Genomic DNA, 20,728 nt, shown 5'->3' with positions numbered 1-20,728 from the left:
CCCACCATATTCCTTACCAGATATTTCGCCAATATATTATTCTTTTTAAATTGATAAATATTCAAGATAAAGAAGAGAATCAAAGTTAGGCGTAATAGAAACATTTTATTTCTTTGTAAGTTGTTGTGTAAACATCAAATGACACGCGTTTATGCTTCACACCATGAATTCCCATTTTCAGGAAGTTGGAAATCACTTATTTAGTGCCCAGTCTGAGTGAGAGACTGAGACATAGCACCTCGCTTAATATAGATTGGACAGCGGAATAAACTCTGCCTTTATGAATACGTTTATTCTTGGGAAGTCTGGTGTCATCTTAATACATACGCACCTTTATACATGTTTGTGATTTCATGCTTAGTATAATGATTCATATTGTAGAAACCATAAGCCTGACTATAATACTTTGGGGGTATCCGTGATTTTCCGCTGCGTGACAAACAATTTTTATCTCTAGAAGCCTGACGCCGTCTTTATTCATACCAACCTATAAATGTTAACGTTATTTCTTGCTTTCAATGATTCATATTGTAAAGACCATAAGTCTCGCAGTAGTAATATGGGGGTACCTGTGTAATTCTGCTACGTGGCCGACGATGTTTTTACGTCATTTTACATACGCAGTCCTACGCATAAACCCTTCCAGCCTGCTGAATCTCAGTAAGGGCTTATCAGCTAGTAAATCACTATTAACTGTATATCTCCCATTAACGCGTCCATTGAGTTGAGAGTTTTGTCATTATTTATTGCCCCTCTGTATTCTTATCTAATGGCCCCAACTTTGAAGGATCAAATTTCTATAGAAGATACACTCACTAAATTTATCAATTTTTTTTTCTCCTTTCTTTTGTAAATGGGTCTGTGGCCTAATTGAATTGTGAAACTTAGCAATTATTTGTAAATATACTTTATAACGTAAATTATGACAATAGTTAAGTGTCACTGTTACTCATTTTACTGACTGAACCCCTCCCGGCTCGCTAAAAAACAAAAAACAAAAACAAAAAACTGTTCATAGATGTAACTTTTACTGCAAAGTGCAAGCCTCTTAACTAAAATGACCAGGTAAGGATTAGCTCGACTATACTAAGAATGTGGTGAGCTGTCCTACTCACCTCGGTTTGCAAAATAGATAAATACAGAATCCCTAAAGAAAGCCCAACACGGTAAAATTGAAAATGTTGCAGGCTCGGTTTGATTGAGCCTGTTCATGGACGGTACTGGAAAGTGCAAGTTACCGTCCACACCCCCTAGCACCGGCTTAAGCAGAATTCAACATTTAAACATGAAATAGTAAAATTTTGAATTTAGAAACATCCGCAGAAGTCGACGTCAGCGTCCATACTTTAAATTAATGTTTATGCGCCTATAACTTCTTTATTTCTTAAGGTATCAATTTCAAATATATATTCCTAATCATCATCCACATCATTTGATAAGGTGCAAAACTCTAAAACCAGTATTTCCAGAACTATATCCCATTGAACTTAAAATAATGTTATATTTTACTCTAACATCTTCATTTCATATTAAAGTATTGACTTTAAACTTCAAACATGTGTTCCTTATCATCAACTACATCATATGTGACAATGTTTTTTTTTTTTACTCTAACACCAATTTTTCCAGGATTATCTCCCCATGATTTTTTTCCTCTCAAAAAAAGTTACTTTTACTTTCTTTTTTATTTCTTAAGGTATCAACTTCTAACTTCAAATATATTTCCTTATCATGTGTGACAAGATTCATAACTGTAGCATGAATATTTCCAGGATTATTTCCCCCATTAAACTTTTTTTTTTAAAATAAAAATTGATATTTTATAACTTTAAACAATAACATGGCAAGCTTCATAACTCTAGCATCAATATTTTCAGAATCATTATCCCTTTATACTTAGAATTTTCCTTATTAAATTCGGACTTCAACAAGAGCTGTCACACAAGATTAGTGACGAATGCCCCCGAAAAAGTTTCTTAAGCATGCAGGACTGGTAGTATTAAAAGAAAAGAGGATGAAAGTAACTAATTGCTTAATATTTTTCTTTGTATTATTGTACCTATAATCTCTTATTGTGATAGCGTATAAGTGTAACCCTGACCTTTGAATTCCTGGATACGACAGAATGTTGTCATGAGATAGACATTTGTGCCAAGTTATTTCAAAATCCCTCAATGCATGATAAAGTTACATACTGGACATGATTGTTGTGTAAGTGGGGACACACAAACGGACAGACGGACATGAGCCTTAGCTGCGATACATTGTCCTGATGTGGTAGGCATTTGTGCAAAAGTTATTATAAAAGATTTCCATGAATGCCGGACATGAATGTGTATCTTCAAACTCTTCGCGAATGAATGAATGCCTTCAAACTATAAGTATGACCTTGACCTTGAAGGTAGGGATAGGGGTCTTAGTCGCGACATGTCATCTTGATGTGGAAGATATTTATGCCTAGTTATTTTGTAATCCTTTGATGCATGACAGTCCGGACACGAATGTGTGTAACTATAAACTCTAATTTTGATATAGTGAACTTCAAAATGGTAGTGTGACCTTGACCTTTGAGGTAGGGGCGTGATAAGTTGACGCGTGACACATCGTCTTGGTGTGGAAGACATTTATCCCAAGTTATTTTAAAATTCTTCCATGCATGACAAAATTACATTCCGGACACAAATGTGTGAACCTATAAACTTTTATTGTGATGAAGTGAAACTTCAAAATGTTAGTGTGACCTTGACCTCTGAGGTAGGGACGTAATTCTTGGACGCGACACATCGTCTTGATGTGGTAGACATTAATGCCTAGTTATTTAAATATCATTCCATGCATGACAAAGTTATAGTCCGGATAGGAATGAAGTGGGGACGCACAGACAGACGGACGTCCAGACAGACAGAGGGACGGTGCGATTTTAATATGCCTCCCTTCGGTGGCATAAATATGTTTTTTTATCAACACCTATATCAGGTGGGATTAAATTTATAACTCATTAGTCCTGTATTTCTAGAATTATCTCCATTTCATTTTTGAATTAGGGATTTATTGAAAATTAATATATTTCTAACAATTATCTTTGTTATTATAAATGACAGCAACTCTAGACCTAAGATAATTGTCCTTTGTCATTACTCACATCATGCATGACATGGTTTATAACTCTAGTATCCTTATTTCAAGAGATATTTCCTCTTTGAACTTAGAATTTTACTTTAAAAACTTTATTTACATTTTGCTTGTATCATTTTGGTACATTTTTACACTAAAAAGTTAAATATTAGTTTTTCGTTACATCTAAAATGTTCTCTAGTCTTCCAACTATACATTGAAACATGATAGGATCATAAAACATTCTACGTAGGGTGCTGCTATCAGCAATACAGTGACAAGCCGTGTAATTATAATTAAATGCTCATCACTGGCCAGAGATAGGAAATTTTGGGGAAAACTGGAAATCTTGGGCTTGTGCGTAGGACTGTACGTCAATCATTTAATGTATTAAACTGGGCTAATGGGGATAGAAAAATGTCTATTATTATCACAAAGTTAAAAAGATATAGCTTATAGCAGTATGCTTATAGTTATGTACTGAGTCACCTTTTAGTTTTAACTTCGGTTTGGGCTAATACTGCAACCTGATGAAAATAAGATGTCATCGTATAACATACCTGTCAATTATGCGCATCCGGGTCATAATGAACATGTATTTGAAAAAGCGAAGTTTTGAACAATATATTAAGCAACGTATATCTTGGTTTATAAGTTAATTGTGCTTGTACAGTCTAATTGCAATAAAATGTTAGTTTCTTAAGTGTTAAATGAATATGTACCTATCTTATATTTTGAAATGCGTAATGCGTACTTCGTTGTTTTTTACTCAAGTTTGTACTGTATATTGTTTGGGTTTGAGTTTCCTTGATTACAAGTCATTAAGCGTTATTCTTAGGAACGTCGGTCAAACAATTATACGTGTATGTTGGATCATCGGACATTTAAACGGGTTGTTATGTTTCACGGTTAAGATTTTATTTTTATCTTATTATTTTATGAATGTAAGAACGGCGGTTCATACATGTATTTCATCAGCAATTTTCGCGGAGGGTCAATTATATGGCATCTTTCCGTCTAAAGACGTAACATTTAATTTGAAGATGGATAAGGCCGCTATTCCATTTATACGTGATCAGTGGTCCGCGTCAGTGATCCGTGTCCGGGCATGTCCGTGGGTATTATTCCATAGGTACGTTATTTTCTATATACTTTTAATTGAAGTATAGCGAACAGAGGATAATTTTTTGTAGAATATGATATAATTTCATTCTAATACCAAAAACAGTTGTAACATCAAAGAATTAGGTAACAAACATTGAATATCAGTTAGGTTTTCAAATAACATCTCTTTAGCAACCGATGACCAGATGTTGTTTTTTTTAATCTGTCATTGCTGCATCATAAACTTATATGTTCTCCTACACTATTTTGGTGACTTCTTTAGTATTTTCTTTCGAAATCGATAAAGTATTTAATTTTGTTCGAGGCATTTTGTAGGGATGAGACATGTCAGTGACTGTCCGCGTCCGTAAAAAATCGCTCATCCTGCGAAACGTCGCGGATGCCGTCGCGGAAGCGGATGGTAAACGGACAAAAGGAATAGATTCAACGTATTCTTTGATTAGCGAATCGGTAACGGATGCGGATGACGGACGCGGACCACTGATCACGTATAAATGGAATAGCGGCCTAACCCCGTATCACTGTGCGGAACTGCATGTTGTTTGCAAGGAAAACGCGTGCTCATATGTTTCCAGCTGATTACAATATTAGAGTTTTTATCGCCCGCGAATGAATGACCTTATTATAGTCTAAAGTCATCATTTCCCTGAATAGACAAGATGCACTCTAAACAACCTGAATAGAGAGAAAGTTTCCACTATTTTCAAAATGCTTAACTTTGGCTACTTAAAGAAATATAAATCTAATTTCTTGTTGAAATATCAGTATTTCTTCTTACTAATAGTTTGATATATATAAGAAACTCTTTGATAGAAAATATGTTTAACTATCAGTGACACTTAATTCATTTAATGTTTGTTTCAGTTGTTATTTATCTCACAGCGACTTGATTTGTATACTGAGTAAATTATAACATTTTAAAAAATAGAACTTCAGAGTTCCTTAAAATTTAATCTAGACATATATGCATGAATACATATACTCTGCAATAAGATAAAGGCTAATTATGCATCAGAAATGCTACCAATTTTATTGCCCTAAAACTGTTAGTTTTCGGTACACGTGATACACATAACAGCTCGTGATGAGCAAGTCATAAATTCATCCTATTGTTACAGTTTTTATAGTAATATACATGTGCTATCTGCAACTATGGTTTTGTTTGCAATCTGTATAATCAGATTGAACTGTACTATAAAAGCCAGCAGATGGTGCTAGGGCAGGTTTCTTATTAATTTTATGCATGTTTCACTTCAGGGACCCTTTTTCAAAGATTTAAGATTAATTACCAAATGCATTAAAACAACACTTGGCATGTTTGTAGGCATAGATATTTTTGATAAAGATTGACCAAAATTATTCAAAATATAACTTTGTATTTCTGGAAAAAAATACTGGCTGTCAAATTTGAAGTTTGAATTTCCCTGGGAGGAGCCATGTGATAATTACAGGTCATGAACCTTCAGTAGTAAACAGAAGCACGTGGCAGTGTTTATTTCAGGGAGAGAGATTTGTAGCAGACGATGTATATTTCAGGGAGGCAGACGACACATTGGAATGCTGAATAAAACAATACTTTTTACTGACTTGCTTTATCAAATCCAACAATGTTACAATAATCCATTAATTTATGATTTTTTTTTAATTTCAAAGTACTGATTTAATTTGTATTTGAATGGTTTAAACTTCATGAAAAGTAAAAGTAACTTCCAGGTATATTTCATTTACACTATATTTTGTTGTAAATATCTTGTAGTCAAAAATTACATTTCACAAATGTTAATCAAACTAAATGTTGCATATGCATAACAATTTTATACATTAACAGTTTAAAAATATTTTAAATTCCTGTCAAGAACATTTTTAGCAGGTTGTTCAAAAGAAATGCCCCATGTAAGGCACATCTTTTGGATTTTGATATAATTGTCTGACTTGATGAAGGACACATACAGCATTTCAGTGAAAAAAGAAGAAAAACAACCCAGCAAACAAAAGACGTTGTACCAACGTTGTACTGACGTTAGACCCTGACGTTGGGTAAACGTTGGCAGAAGGTTGGATTTGAAAGTTTTTTAGACGTCAGAAACCGACGTCTATACAACGTCATAAATGACCTTTATCCAACCTTTTCTGACCATAATCCAACCTTTTCTGACTATTATCTGACCATAATCCAACCTTTTCTGACCATTATTTGGACATAATCCAACCTTTTTCTGACCATAATCCAACCTTTTCTGTCCATTTTCTGACAATATGCCAACCTTATCTGACCAAATTTTCTGACCATGATTTAACCTCATTCAAAACTTTTGGAATATGATTTTTTTCATTTTGAAGCTCTTTAATAGGGTTAATAAATAAGCATTCTTATGATTTTAGCAATCTATTTTATACTCGGAATCACAAATACAAAACAAGAAATGTGGTACTATAACAAATGCAAGATTTACATAATATTTTTTGAAACTATTAAACTTGACGGTATGTACTTTAATAACGCTTCATGTATTAATTAAGCATGTTTTAGAAATAAGATAAACAAAATCCTTTAAATCCTTCTTGAATATTAACACTGACATTTTATATAGCAAACATCCATGCATGTGTTTTTTCTTATATCAACTCTGAGTTTGGGATTTTTCAATCATCTATCCAACTCACTGATTGTATATTTGTCTTTGTATTTTATAACTGAATCTAGATCTGAATGTTAAATGGAATAATATTCTGAATATTTTGTTATAACTATAAATAGCAATGTTCATGTATCTTCATTAGTATTCTAGCTTCTTTCGTCCTCATACACTATGTCGAACTGGGGCATACTATAAGCGTATCATTACCGTCTCCAACCTGAGATCTCATCACACTTTCTGAAAATAAAAAAATAAAATAATCAGTTACAAGCGCAAGAAATAAATCACTTATACATATTATAATTAAACGAAATTCTAACAAAACTCTCCAACTACTTAAAAAGATACTTATTATTTCTAATTTAGTTTAAACCATGTAGTTTCGTGTACCTACTGTATATATCTATTAATTTTGATAAAAATGGCTTCGTGAATTTCATTATAAAATCAAGGGTAATAAGATCACTGTATTTTCTATAATATTTTGAAATATACCTGTCACAAAATCTTGGTAGGTTTTCCTTTTTCTTTTCCTCTAAATATTTTTATCTTCCTCCTGAACTTTTGACACATGTTGAATTATCATAATTTTCACAATCTGAAAGACGAAATATAATCGTTTTAGAATTTAACCATGTACGTGGTGGGAGGATGTTTGTCTAATACAATAGGCAAAATCCAATTACTATTAATCTTAGTTAACTCATAAGCGCATGAAAAACTGATATAACCAATACCAAAATGAAATTAATTCTACTCCCGCAAAAATTGATATTGTTATTTTTTTATATTCAATGTACTTTGTACAAATGCTCATACAACGTACATCAAAGAAATTCACATGTTACTGTCATTTTTGTGTCGATTGTAAATCGACACAAAGGTATAACCACCCATCTACAGGCAAACAATCGCAATTCCAAACAATCGCAACTCTGCCTTTCCATTTCACGATATACGGTATTTTTGCTCCGCGCGCGCTAGCGCTAACCGAAATATTTCTTATTGCCAACCGAATTTCGTTGACAAAAAAAATAGTTCCGTATGTTCGGTTACAAGTTAGAAAATCCATTTATGCATTGAATATAGAAGGGGTTGTCATACATTTATAATTGTATTAAAGTATTGAAAATTAAAATTACAATTTAGTTTAAATTTGTACTGTACGCAGAAATTATATAAATGCGCGAGTGAATCACGTGATTGGCTCTTCAACGACGCCATTTTTATTCAAGCAGATTGAAATGCAGTTTCGACTTCGTTATTTGACACAAATATCAGGCTATTTTGAAGAAATTGTAAGTATCGGATACTCATACAGCGATTTTGACTAATAAACAAAATAAATTATCCCAGAATGAGCAAAGCGTGCGAAGCGTCGTTAATAATTATAAACCAGTCCATGAGCTAAAAATAGCACAGCTGGGAAACCCAAGTTATGACCTCGGATTAAATTACGGTCTTGTAAACAATTTCAGAGATTTGTGAGTAGATTATTGATTTGTGCTTCGAATTTGCGGATAATTTTTTGGCAGTTTTACTTCAATTTTTATACGTGCATGCACGCACCTAGTTTTAATTTCATGCGTGATTTTTGTAAATTATACGGAATTCACATTTGATGATTTGTGCGTGAATGGGAACACTGACTATCATTTAGTTTTTTACCATCTGATTCATTTTTATAAAAATATCTAAAAAGGTCTATTTTATGTATGTGATGTATATATATCATGTCTAATCATTTTTTTATTGTAGCTGTTTTATCTTTGTTGATCTTATACTTTATGTTATATACAGTCGGTTATAAAAGCTCCTAGAGCTTATGTTGTACACAGGTGCTAGTGGCATTGATGTTGTACTGTTGAAAACTTGCCGACTTGAAATAAAACTTATCTCATCTTATCAATGTGTAGAAGAGGTATAAGATAAGTGTCCACTCAACTCGGTCCGCAACAAAAAAGAAATCACTTTAGATTGTTTAGTTGATGAACATCAAGCGGTAGATCACATATACTAAAAATAATTGAAAAGGTCTGTATGTTTTATCATCTTTGTTAAGATGAGATGTTGTGATTAATACAACAGGGTCAGGGACCATCAACCGCGGACACTTTTTGAACATTTTTCTGTACAGGTTTCATAAGTTTTAACCTAGAGACCAAAAAAATTGACAAGGTTCAGCTAGGTTCTTCCCCTAACTAAAAAACTTGTCTGTCTGATTGTATTGACACTTATATCTGAGGCTCGACAAGGTGAAGGAGGTATCAAAATTACCTCAATTGTCTACACTACAGTACCATGTGTCCGGACATTTATGTACATGACGTTATTTAATTCAGATATAACAGCTTGGGTGTTTTAAATTTTTAACATGATAGACAATGATTCAGAAACAAATGCTGAAGTTTTGGAAATTCTATTGTTTTACTCTGCAAATGATTATAAAATGGTATATGAGGTCAGGCATTGTTTTCTTGACCCCCCAAATTTCAACGTCAACATTCTTGAAATAGCCATTAAAATTATATTACCATTTACGGTGGTTGAAATTAATTAATTTATTTATTTTTAGAAGAAACATGCATTTATTGTTGATAAAAAAAGTGACAACCACTGAACAAAGAAAATACTAAATTAAGCATTTTCAGGGCCGTCCGGACTTGGTGGTTGTCCGGTTTTGGTGGTCCCCAACCAGTAGCCTAAACATTTATGAACTGTAAATTCTTCTCTCACACACTTTCGTCAATAACAATTTCAATTAGAAAAGGTATATAAATTATGACATGAAAACGTAAAACAATGAAAGGTATGAACACATGAAACAAAGATAATTCAACATAGAGCAACAAAAACTAGTTCCACTGAGGAATACCGTACCGCCGGTAAGGCCCCCACGGTTACACTTTTAAACGGATTTCGTTTCGATTTTCATTCATAAACGGTTATGATATTTTTTACCGTTTATTCGAGATGACCATATTGTCTTAAAAATTATCTTAATAATTTCCTGTAATCATGGATTTTATCTATACTAATTGGTTTATCAAAGTAAAAAAATGGAAAATGGGTGTTTACAACCCGGACCACACACCATCACCGTGCAATAATCGCTTGTGACATAATTCATTTTTGTTAAAGTTGATTTTTCTTTGATCTTTTAAATAACGAAATGCGGATACAATGCAGAAAATGTGTGCCGCCTAAATCGTGATGAGCACTGAACATTATTTACTTGTATAGAAAGTAAGTCATCATTTGGCGACTCGAATACATGGTATAGTATAGTGCATAGAAGTACCACCGTTTAAACGGTATCGATTCGGTTCTTAGCAAACATGTAAAGGTTTACAAAAAATTGTAAACGTGGGAGCCTTTACCGCCGGATATTGCTCGATATTACGAGGACTTTCATCCCATTTCAAGACTATGAACAAAGGTAAATTTAAGGTAAACGTTCAATCTGACAACAATAAAATTTCAGATGACAGTGCATTTTGAAAATAAATAAACATGTCAGTTTACCGAGTATTGCTTTGGAGTTGCTCGCCGGTGTCACTAGTATGCTTTTAATGTAACGAGTATTGGTTATTAATATCAAGTAAATGTAAGAAGTAATCACAGAGTATTTACCACATTTAACCTTAAATATTTCTTATTGTCACAATGTGTATACTTATTGACCTATGTGCAGAATATGCAGATTTTGGAGGTACTGTACTGAATAATACATACCCAGCAAAACATGCATATATGGGACCCATATGGGCTATATCTAGGCAAGTTAATGGGTATGCCCATATTGGACCTATGGATCCAATATTAGCAAGTCCATTTTGGTACGCCTATATATTAGACCCATATGGGTACCATATTCCAGCACTTTAAGGAAAAAAACGATTTTTCTTTTATTTATTTCTTTAGAACTCGTTTACTTTGAGCTATAGTGTGACCACCTTGGCATAAATTGCTATTATCTTATATAAAATCGTAGCATTATTTTAAACATTTATACAAGCCATGAGGGACCCATATGGGTCCCATTTGGGCAACCCGATAAATATTAGCATGCCTGAGCAGGTGCGAGAAATTAATTTGTTAAGTTTTTATATTGGTTTTAATTTTTATTATTTAAATATAAAAATGTGTTTTTAGACTATAAATTCAGAAATAATTTATAAAAATCAGTTTTTGATGAAAAAATTATTTCGAGCATGTGCAGACGTGATTTCCGCTGCCGCTTAAAATCAAATTGTGTATTGAAATGTTAAATTGTAAAATTGTACACGAAAAAAATATTTCTTTTCGATTCCGAGCATTTAACCACGATTTCGTATAACGACTTTTCATATTATATCCTTACATGTTTATTGTGTGTGTAGGTAAGCTGTAAACACTGTTTAGTTTTGGTTTGCCTTTGCCATGTAATTTCCCAATAGTCGTTTAATTTGCGACATTTTCTAGAATTTACGCCCTGACTCTTAGGCACTTTAGCTGACCTATGCATGTGTGTAGTTGTTATTGTTGAATTACTTAACTGTGACGGAGTCGACACTAACATTTTAAAATATTGTTTCTATCTAGACTAAATTTTAAGAGATCTTTTTTTAAAGGGACACCATCATTTGAAATCCAGTGTCCCCCCCCTAGCCTTAGAAGTCCCTTCCATTTTGTACCAACATTTCATTCATAAGCATTTTAAAATATTAAATACAAATACTTATTATTACAAATTCAAGTATTTTTTCCAAGTACCAACCAAGCCCTCTAGCTGTTGCACAGGCATGAGTATCGGACCTGAGAAGAAAAAATATGACCTGATAGATGATTAAACCTGTGTTCATCTTAAAAAATTCGAAAACCAAAAAAAAATGTAAATTATGACCCCCTTTAAAAACATACTATAAGTTAAGAGAAGGCCGGAAACTCTAGATTCGAGCCTACGAGCAAGGGATTCACTACCCGGGCCGTTGTGAAAACAATTGTCCAGACAATTAAAAAATCTTTTATCATTATTTCACATTTGTATTAAGCTTCCAAATGAGACCAACTCCACGTCTCTAGCCCTTCCTGTTCATGAAATAATCCTATCAGGAAACGAGCGCATTCGTGCTAAAAATCCTTGGTAGAAAAAATTGCGGCACAACAATTCGGTACGTAAACATAGACTAATACATGTTTGTCAGCCGTGTACAGGTCATAATCATATTGTCACTTGGTGCAATAACTCACTTAATGTATATGTACTTTTTAACTACTTATTAATGTATTTTCATTTTATTGTCAATAGGCCATCAAAAAGGCTGTATGAATCGGATAGTGACCACTGATGAGAATGAGACAGACACCGAGAGTAGGCCATCACAAGTTATTGACAAAGCAACAACGCCCAAAACAGGCACGAAGCCTACTTTCACCTCCGCCTTGCTTATCTGCACAGGCATTGCGAGAGGCCAGCAGTGATGTGCAAAGTGCTTCTCTAATACAAGGTGCTTCTGATACGCCCTCCCGTGGGCAGATTATTGGGCCCAGTAAGTATAAACTTCTGAGCTGTAAATATATTCATTACAGTACATACTTATTAAATGTTCTATCCTCAAAACAAGCCAATAAATGTTGTAACAATCTGGATTGAGTGACACAGCCAAAAATGGAAAGTTTCACCTTGTGACGCCCCTAGTTAAAAAAAAAATTCAAAAGAAATTGATGATTACTTGTGTTAGTCTTTATCATGATGTGAATTAATGTTCGCCTATTCTTGTCTGACCCCACAACTCTTATCCAAAGTAACGGTCCTTGGAATAGTCAAAAATGTTTATTTTCACCCCATGACATGCCTAGCTCAAAAAAAATTTAAGTTTAATTCATGATTTCTTATCATTTTCACATTTTGTGACCTTGCACACTCAACAATCCTTTTGAGATTTTAGCGTTAATTACTGTTAAAGCCAAGGAAAAATTTAAAATACTGGATTTTTTTCATTTGTAATTCACATAGCTCTAAAAGTATAAAGCCTAGAATTATGAATCCTTTTTTGCAGCTGCTGTTACACAGATTCTCTGAGTCTTGGAGACAATGCGGGAGGAGAATCGTGAAATTAAGAGGATGATGTAGCAATTGTTGTCAAGGTCAGCAGCAGATGACCAACCGCTGCAGCTTCCTGAAGATATCTCATTCCCTATTCATTCTCCTTAGCAGATGGAAACATTCGATGAGCTTCTAGGAGATCAGACAAAGCTGTCATCTGTGGTAAGCATAGTGTTAGTCATGTAATTATTGCACCATTAGTAACTGAAAAAGTATACCACATATCCACTGGCTTAAATGCGAAATAACATAATGGTCTGTGGTTAGCACTTGATGATAATGTATTATCATTCTGCTATACTTATGTAGGAAAATATTGCACAGTGGACAAACACTTTACTGCATTACTTTCGGAATTAAAAACTGGCTTGTTTTAATTTTTTTGATTCATATTTGAAACAGTTATCTTATTATTTAGATATGCTATAATAGCCATGAGCACAAGACATGGGCAGTTGGCCTCGTTTTCAACATTAATTATTAAGACAAGACAGTCGATTCATTAATCAAAATGCTGGCAGCTTTCAAAATACCAGGAAAATGACTAGTACCCACAAAATCCAGGATTTGCGCTGTTATTATAATATCAACAAGAGCTGTCACAGGAGACAGCGAAGCTCGACTAATAAAATACTGGACGCAGTAAGGAGGACAAAACTATGAAAAGAAAAATCAATTATGTATAATTATGTATTAAGTTATAGTAAAAAAATAATATTTGTTAACATAAATTTCAAGATCAAAGGGAATAATTCTAGAAATAGTCATGCTAGAGTTATGGACCTTGTCACACAACATTTGTGTAATGATAAGAAATATATATTTTGAAGTTTGAAGTAGATACCTTAAAAAAGAAAAGAAGTTATTATATTTCTTAAAGAAAATCCTAAGTTCAAAGGGAGATAAATCTGAAAATATTGGTGCTAGAGTTATGAACCTTGTCACATAAGATGGGGATGATGATAACGTAAATACATTTGAAGTATGAGGTTGATCCCTTAAGAAATAAAGAAGAAACAGTAAGAAATAGTACTTTTTGAGGAAAATTCTAAGTTCAAGGGGAGATAAATCTGAAACTATTGGTGCTAGAGTTATGAACCTTGTCACATAAGATGGGGATGATGATAATGTACATATATTTGAAGTATGAGGTTGATCCTTTAAGAAACAAGGAAGTAACAGTAAAAAATAGTATTTTTTAAGGAAAATTCTAAGTTCAAGGGGAGATAAATCTGAAAAATATTAGTGCTAGAGTTATGAAACTTGTCACATATGATGTGGTTGATGATAAGGAACATATATTTGAAGTTTGAAGTTGATACCTTAAGAAATGACAAAGTTATAGTGAAAAATATTTTACTGCACCAAAACTTTAATCTAAAATCTGGACGCCGACGCGGACACCGGGGCGAGTAGGACAGCTCTCCATATACTTCGTATAGTCGAGCTAAAAATTATTCTGTTCATACTGTATAAACTCGTGTTAAAAAACAACAATGATAATGTGCCCCATTACACTCGGTGGAGGGGACAAACAAAAAGGCACAAGTCACTTAGGCTGTAAATATATGAGGAAAGGTCTTTTAATTTGTCAATTCAAACAGTTTTCTTGGCAGATCATGTATTTGAGGTCCAGTTGACAATTATTTGTCATTTGGTGACTTGCAGCGCATCACAAATTTTGAAAATTAGTAGCGTTAAAATTAACATTAAAAAAAAGTTTATGTTCTGCTTTATTTAAGGTGCGGTTCCTCTCAATGTTTGGTGGGGCAGTTGTGCGGGAAACTGTTGACCGCTAGATGATAGAAACCATGTCAAATGAACTGGCAAGAATGTTCAATATGAAGGGGCTGAAAGGGAAGAAAACATTTGGGGCCTCTAGATACTGAATGTATTGTATAGTAAGTGATATATTACGAATTTGCAAAGTGGTGTCTTTAAGTAAGGCTTCAAAATATATATATTATCCAAGATCTTGTTATTGTGTCTTCAGGTATTGCTTTAATGAAAGAAAATGCTTGATTAGCTTTTATGGAAATTAATAAGAGAGAATATTTTTCATGCTGTGTGGTTTTGATCCCATGCATTGTGTTGTGATGCATAATATAAGCAGAAATCACCTTCCTGTAAAGCAAGTTATTTGCTTACCTTAACATTCTTTTACTGATACACCGATAAGATGATCTCAGCTTACAACTGACTGCAGCGATATCACAGGAATATTATTAAAAGCTATGTAAAACCGGGACACAAACATCTATATTTGTTAAACATACTAGAATTAGTTTATATTTTCAATTTTATGCTCAAAATGCTACAAGGTGACTTATGACCTTTGAATGGTTTCAATACCTACATTTCACTGCATTTCATTTCATTCTTTAAGGATAAGGATGCTTGTTTTATAGAATGTGTCCAAAGGAACTTGCCGACAAAGACTGCGACGAGGAAGGATATTGAAATAAAGGTTTCAAAAGTGGCTGGCTGGGGCGTGGGACCGCGATGGGGAAGGAAAGCAAGAAACAAAGTGTCCGAGACCTTACCTGAAGCAAATGAAGGAAGTGACTAGACATGTTTTTATTTAAAAAAAAAATGCAAAATCTATAGTGGATATTTGTTTGTTAGTGTGTAAGATGAAATTTTATATCATCAAGTGAGCTGTAAAAAACATTATTCTCACGAGTGAGAACACTGTTATTTAAAAGTCCCTCAATGATATAAAATTACATTTTACACAACAAACAATAAAGTGTCTTTTTTTATTTTATGCTAATGAAATTTCCTCAATATTAACTTTAATAATTATTAAATCTGTTTTCCCACTGTTAACATCAATTTTAGTTGAATTTAAGTCCAATTATTCATAAATACAGGAGTCTTGGGCTGAACAAAAAGTTTGACAATCAACGTTGAATAGCAATGATTTTATTTATTTTTATTAAAAAATATGAATAATCGCTTGTTTTAATAATAAAAAACAACCAATTCCAGAAGAAAAAGTCACACCATCCCACCTTATTTCTGTTACTCAGGCAATTTATGTATGACCTGGCTTTGTGAAATGTAAGTGGCGGCCATTTTTAAAAGTTGTTGTATTTTAAGGAAAATTAATTTTGTTTTATTCAGAGGAATAGGTTAGTCTTGAAACAGTCCTGAGAATGTCAGAATTGTCAGCAAAAAATGATATTAAGGTACCACATGGGGAAAATCTTTAAAAAGTAGTCTCGTCATTGAAAAGTTTGAAATTTTGATCATTTTCACTGTGAAATTATCAAATATAATTTTCACGGATACATCAGTAATACACACAAAAGCATAAAATGAATGACTTTTATTTTACATTTTCGAACCTTTTCTTCATCGGGCATATAAGTTATTCCAATGATTGAAAGTCAATAGATATCAAAGTATTTTAAAATGTGATAAGGGTCAGAACTACAGTAAGTGGCTCATTTGTGTATCTTGTTATACTTTTTGTTGCTAATTTTAATGTTTGAGGTCATCAGCATAGCATGTCTTTCTTGTAAATGCAAAATTCTTTGCCTTCTAGTCAGTTTATTTTTGCTGCTATGTAATGTTTGTTGTTGACATTATATGCTGTTTTTTCTGTTGTCTATATGCTGTTGTTATTTCTTTTCATTAAACATTGTTGCTATTTAAATCAAGACATTTAATGCTTGGGGAATGTTTTTGATACTGATCAATACAATTATAACATCTTGTCCAAACTTAACACTAACAGGGAACACATATATAAGATATGGTATTAACCTTTTTTAAATCAAGTCGAAATACTGTACAATGATGCTTCTTGTAAATCTTTATTTTTGTTATTGTTGAAACTTTGATAATATCGGATAAATTACTGAAACAACTATTTTTTTACTGACAATTTTTTAAATGAACTTCTTCACAACCAAATTTGATCTCGTTTTAAAATCAGTATTATTTCACATTTTTTAAAGGAATATATCCATTAATTAATTACTGTTCTGTTATTGATTTTATAGGATAATTGTTAATTTCGGTGTAAATGTCACATTTTATTTATGATTAATTTCACAGAGTGGATACCTAAAGTGTTGTTCACAAAGTGGCGCAGCCATGAGTTGAAATTAACAAAACTTTTTGGTATTTTCAGAAGTTGTTTTTCTTTATCATGTTATTTACATTGATACATTTTACATGTATGTGTTTACTTTATGTCTAAACTCCACTAATGTTTGGTTCCTTTCAATAAAAGGTTGAAATTATGCGAGAAAACTTTTTATCAGGAAGCATCGCAAAGATGAAGTCCATTTTTTTGACCGTTGTTGTCATATTTTTTTTCCGAATTTCAGTTCTAACTTGGTTAACATTTTTTGATATTTATATAGTTAATCAACATTTGATAAATTTTTTTTCACAAAAGTGGCTAGTGGTCAGGATAATAATTCAACGTTAACTTCCATAAAACCATTGAAAATTGATAAAAGATTAATGAAATTCCTTATTTGAGAATGATATTTGCCACATAGAAAAAACTGATCCAAACCAGTAACGTTTCACCAAAAAGGTTACTATAACTATTTGATAATTAACAATTGAAATGCATTGAATTGTAAATACTATTGTTATTTCTTGCCTTATTGTGGTTTTTTGTTGATGAAGATATGAGAAATGAAAAGCTGGTTATTTTACAAACTGGTACAAACTATTTTGTTACTTTTTCATCAGCTGCATATTTTTTTTTACCACGTCTATAAAACAGTATTTCTATGTGCCAAGGTTTTGTTATTATTTTGTTACTTTTCATCAGCTGTAAATTTTTTGTTTACACATCTATGAACAGTATAACCCAACTGTTTTCCAAAGTTTTGTTTTATTATATTTGTTACATTTCACAAGCTGTATAATATTTTTTTTTTCAGCACTATCATACCAAAAGTGTAATATATAGTTGTAAATTATGAAAACAACTTTTATATATATTTCATGTAGATCATATTCATTTTGTCCAATACAAAGATATCTTGAAAATTTAAATATCATATAAAACATAGAATACTTTTTTCATTTGAAAATGAAAGTAATTGGATAGATAGAAATTTGTAATGAATTACAATAAATATATAAATACTTTCCTATGAATTATGTAGAAAATTTTAAAAGACATTGGAATCTAGGTTTGCAGTTGTGTCTTTGAGAATCTGTATATATATGATACACTCTTACCATAAGTGAGATTACTAAATAAAGTTAACATTGTTTAAAGCATATACATTGTGTGTTGTTTTCTTGCAGGATAATAAAAAGGCTTTGTGTCATAATCTGTCGTGTTCCAGTTAAAACAATCACTTGAATATTTAATGCAAGTACAAGAATTATGCCAGTTGCAACTTAACGTCCAGCCAAACTTTATAATTGTACTTTGAAATAGATCTATCCCGAATTCAAAATCTACCCATGATGGAAGTATCTGGGCCCTGCCATTTGAAACCATATTTAGTACAAGGGTCTGCCCATATGGGGCCCATATTGAGTACATGGCCGCCCAGGTGGGGCCATGTGATCCCATATGGAGTATAAGGGCTGCCCAAAGTCTCAAATTTTGATAAGATTAAAATACAGGGCAGGCATTGCTGCAAATGCAATAAAAAGGTTATGATACAGGGCAAGTGTTCATTAAGACAATACCGGATATTACTTGAACGGCATTAACTTTGGGCCAATATTTTAATTAGTGTGCCAAATATCTTTCTTAAGGCACACTTTTGCTGCAAAAAACCTATAATTTTATGTCATCCTAGATTCTGTTTTTTTTTCTTTTTAGAGATAGGTCTAATAGAACTAAAAAATATTTGAATAAATATCCCAAACTTTACATTATCTGCAACGAAAATAAATGGCGTAATCAATACACAGAAATCAGGCTGTGAAAGGTTATATATTTCACAACACAATCGACACTCCAGTACTTTCAGTTGCTTTTGATTATAGATATTATCTCTGCCCAGCATTTATTCTGGTCTTTCTAAGTGTATAAGGACAGACTGGCTTAGTGTAAAAAACGTTTTATGATACGAGCATACAACTTGTTGATAAGCAGGCTAATTAACAAACTATTTACTTTTATTGAAAATTTATAATTATGATAATGTGTTTTTCTGGATTGTAATATGTTGTTTGATCACATTAATAAAAGATAGCTAGTCAAATACAATGTGCTTTTTCAGTATATATCTTACCAAAGTCGATATCATTTACATGTATCAAATTCAATGCCATGAATTCATTATTTCAGAAATATAAGAAACACATGGTATGCTAACAGTATGGGTAAAGTTACTTCCAATTATCAATGAGTAGTTTAACAACTACACAGATATCAAAAATCAAACTGCATCTGATTACATGTGTAAATGACTGGCCCCTCATATTAAGGGAAATTCAATGTGATAAGAAATAAGAGGAAATTTTATTTACCAGCATTTTGAATAATAAGAGTCTTACGTACTGCATTTAACTTTTTATTGATTTCAATTTGCTAGGATATTTCCTACCATTGATTGTGCATTTATTTGGCATGGCGATATAGTGTGGGAAAAATGATCCGATTATACAGACTGTTCTATAGCAAATGATAAATCATAAAGTGTTCTTACGTGGAAACAGAAATATTTATCTCGCGAAATCACGTTACATTAAGTTTTACCAGTCAAACATTTCAATGATCAAATAACCATCGAATCCATGCAAACATGCGGTAAATTAGCATTGAAAAACAATATATGAGCCGTGTCACGACAAAACCAACATAATGGGTTTGCGACCAGCATGGATCCAGACCAGCCTGCGCATCCGCGCAGTCTGTTCAGGATCCATGCTGTTCGCTTACAAACCCAATAACAAGTAGAGAAACTGACAGCGAACAGCATGGATCCTGATCAGACTCCGCGGATACGCATGCTGGTCTGGATCCATGCTGGTCGCAAACGCACTATGTTGGTTTTGTCGTGACACGGCTCATATAATGTTTGCCTACCTTTTTCTTTTGTTTGGAATATACAACTTTGTCTGTCAACCCGTCGTTTTTTTGTCCGCCAATACAATTGAATTTCAAATCCGATAAGTCGCAAATTCGAATTTACTAAATTATTTACCACTATAAAATGAAGCCCTCAAAAAAGATAACAGCTTCATTGTAAATTATATAAACACTTCTTAGACTAATTCGAGGAGATAAGATATTATTTAACGAAAATAGAGCAAATATATTTCATACTGATCTGCGACTATCCGTTTACAGAGCGCCACCTATCGAATATTCGTACGTTAGCCACCTACGTGATACTGTTGTTTTGATGGAGAAAATAAATATATAATGTTCCCTTTCTAAACTTAAACTTAAAATTCTCGCTGTTTATGCTTTCATTTATATATATATTGGTTTCATAAATTAAATTCACCTATTGTCAGATTACCGACCAAAAACCCGACGTCGAGTCGACGTCAAAATGAAACGTATGTTAGACGTCGGGGATTCAACGTCGATTTGACGTTGTATGAACGTCACCGACGTCGCGACCAAAATTCAACGTTGATCCAACGTTAGGTCAACGTCGGGTGTTTGCTGGGAACTGACTTCAAAAATAATATCTGGACAAGATGACTTGATAATGTCTTTGTTATATAAAACATCCATTAAACCTCTGCTGTTTTTGTTTACATTCTCTCTGCAGGTTAACACTGCATGCTATTTATAGTTCAGAGTTTATAACAG

General features: G+C 32.8%; 2 long non-coding RNA genes across 2 annotated transcripts; one reads left to right on the top strand and one right to left on the bottom strand.

The window, feature by feature from the left end:
- Positions 1-4,754: 4,754 nt before the first annotated feature.
- LOC132750005 (uncharacterized) lies at positions 4,755-20,178 on the bottom strand. The gene is made up of 3 exons (XR_009628489.1): positions 19,991-20,178; positions 7,374-7,476; positions 4,755-7,115 (listed from the first exon to the last, which is right to left on the bottom strand). It is a non-coding gene; the product is annotated as an uncharacterized LOC132750005 (long non-coding RNA).
- Positions 7,730-15,499, top strand: LOC132750004 (uncharacterized). Its single transcript, XR_009628488.1, has 5 exons — positions 7,730-8,176; positions 12,169-12,409; positions 12,920-13,128; positions 14,709-14,867; positions 15,375-15,499. It is a non-coding gene; the product is annotated as an uncharacterized LOC132750004 (long non-coding RNA).
- Positions 20,179-20,728: the final 550 nt, after the last annotated feature.

This window comes from Ruditapes philippinarum, unplaced genomic scaffold (genome assembly GCF_026571515.1).
Source record: "Ruditapes philippinarum isolate M1 unplaced genomic scaffold, ASM2657151v2 ctg2518_1_1_1_1, whole genome shotgun sequence".
Taxonomy (NCBI): Eukaryota; Metazoa; Mollusca; class Bivalvia; order Venerida; family Veneridae; genus Ruditapes; species Ruditapes philippinarum.
Note: the sequence above shows the minus strand (reverse complement) of the source record. Positions and strands in the feature narration are given on the sequence as shown.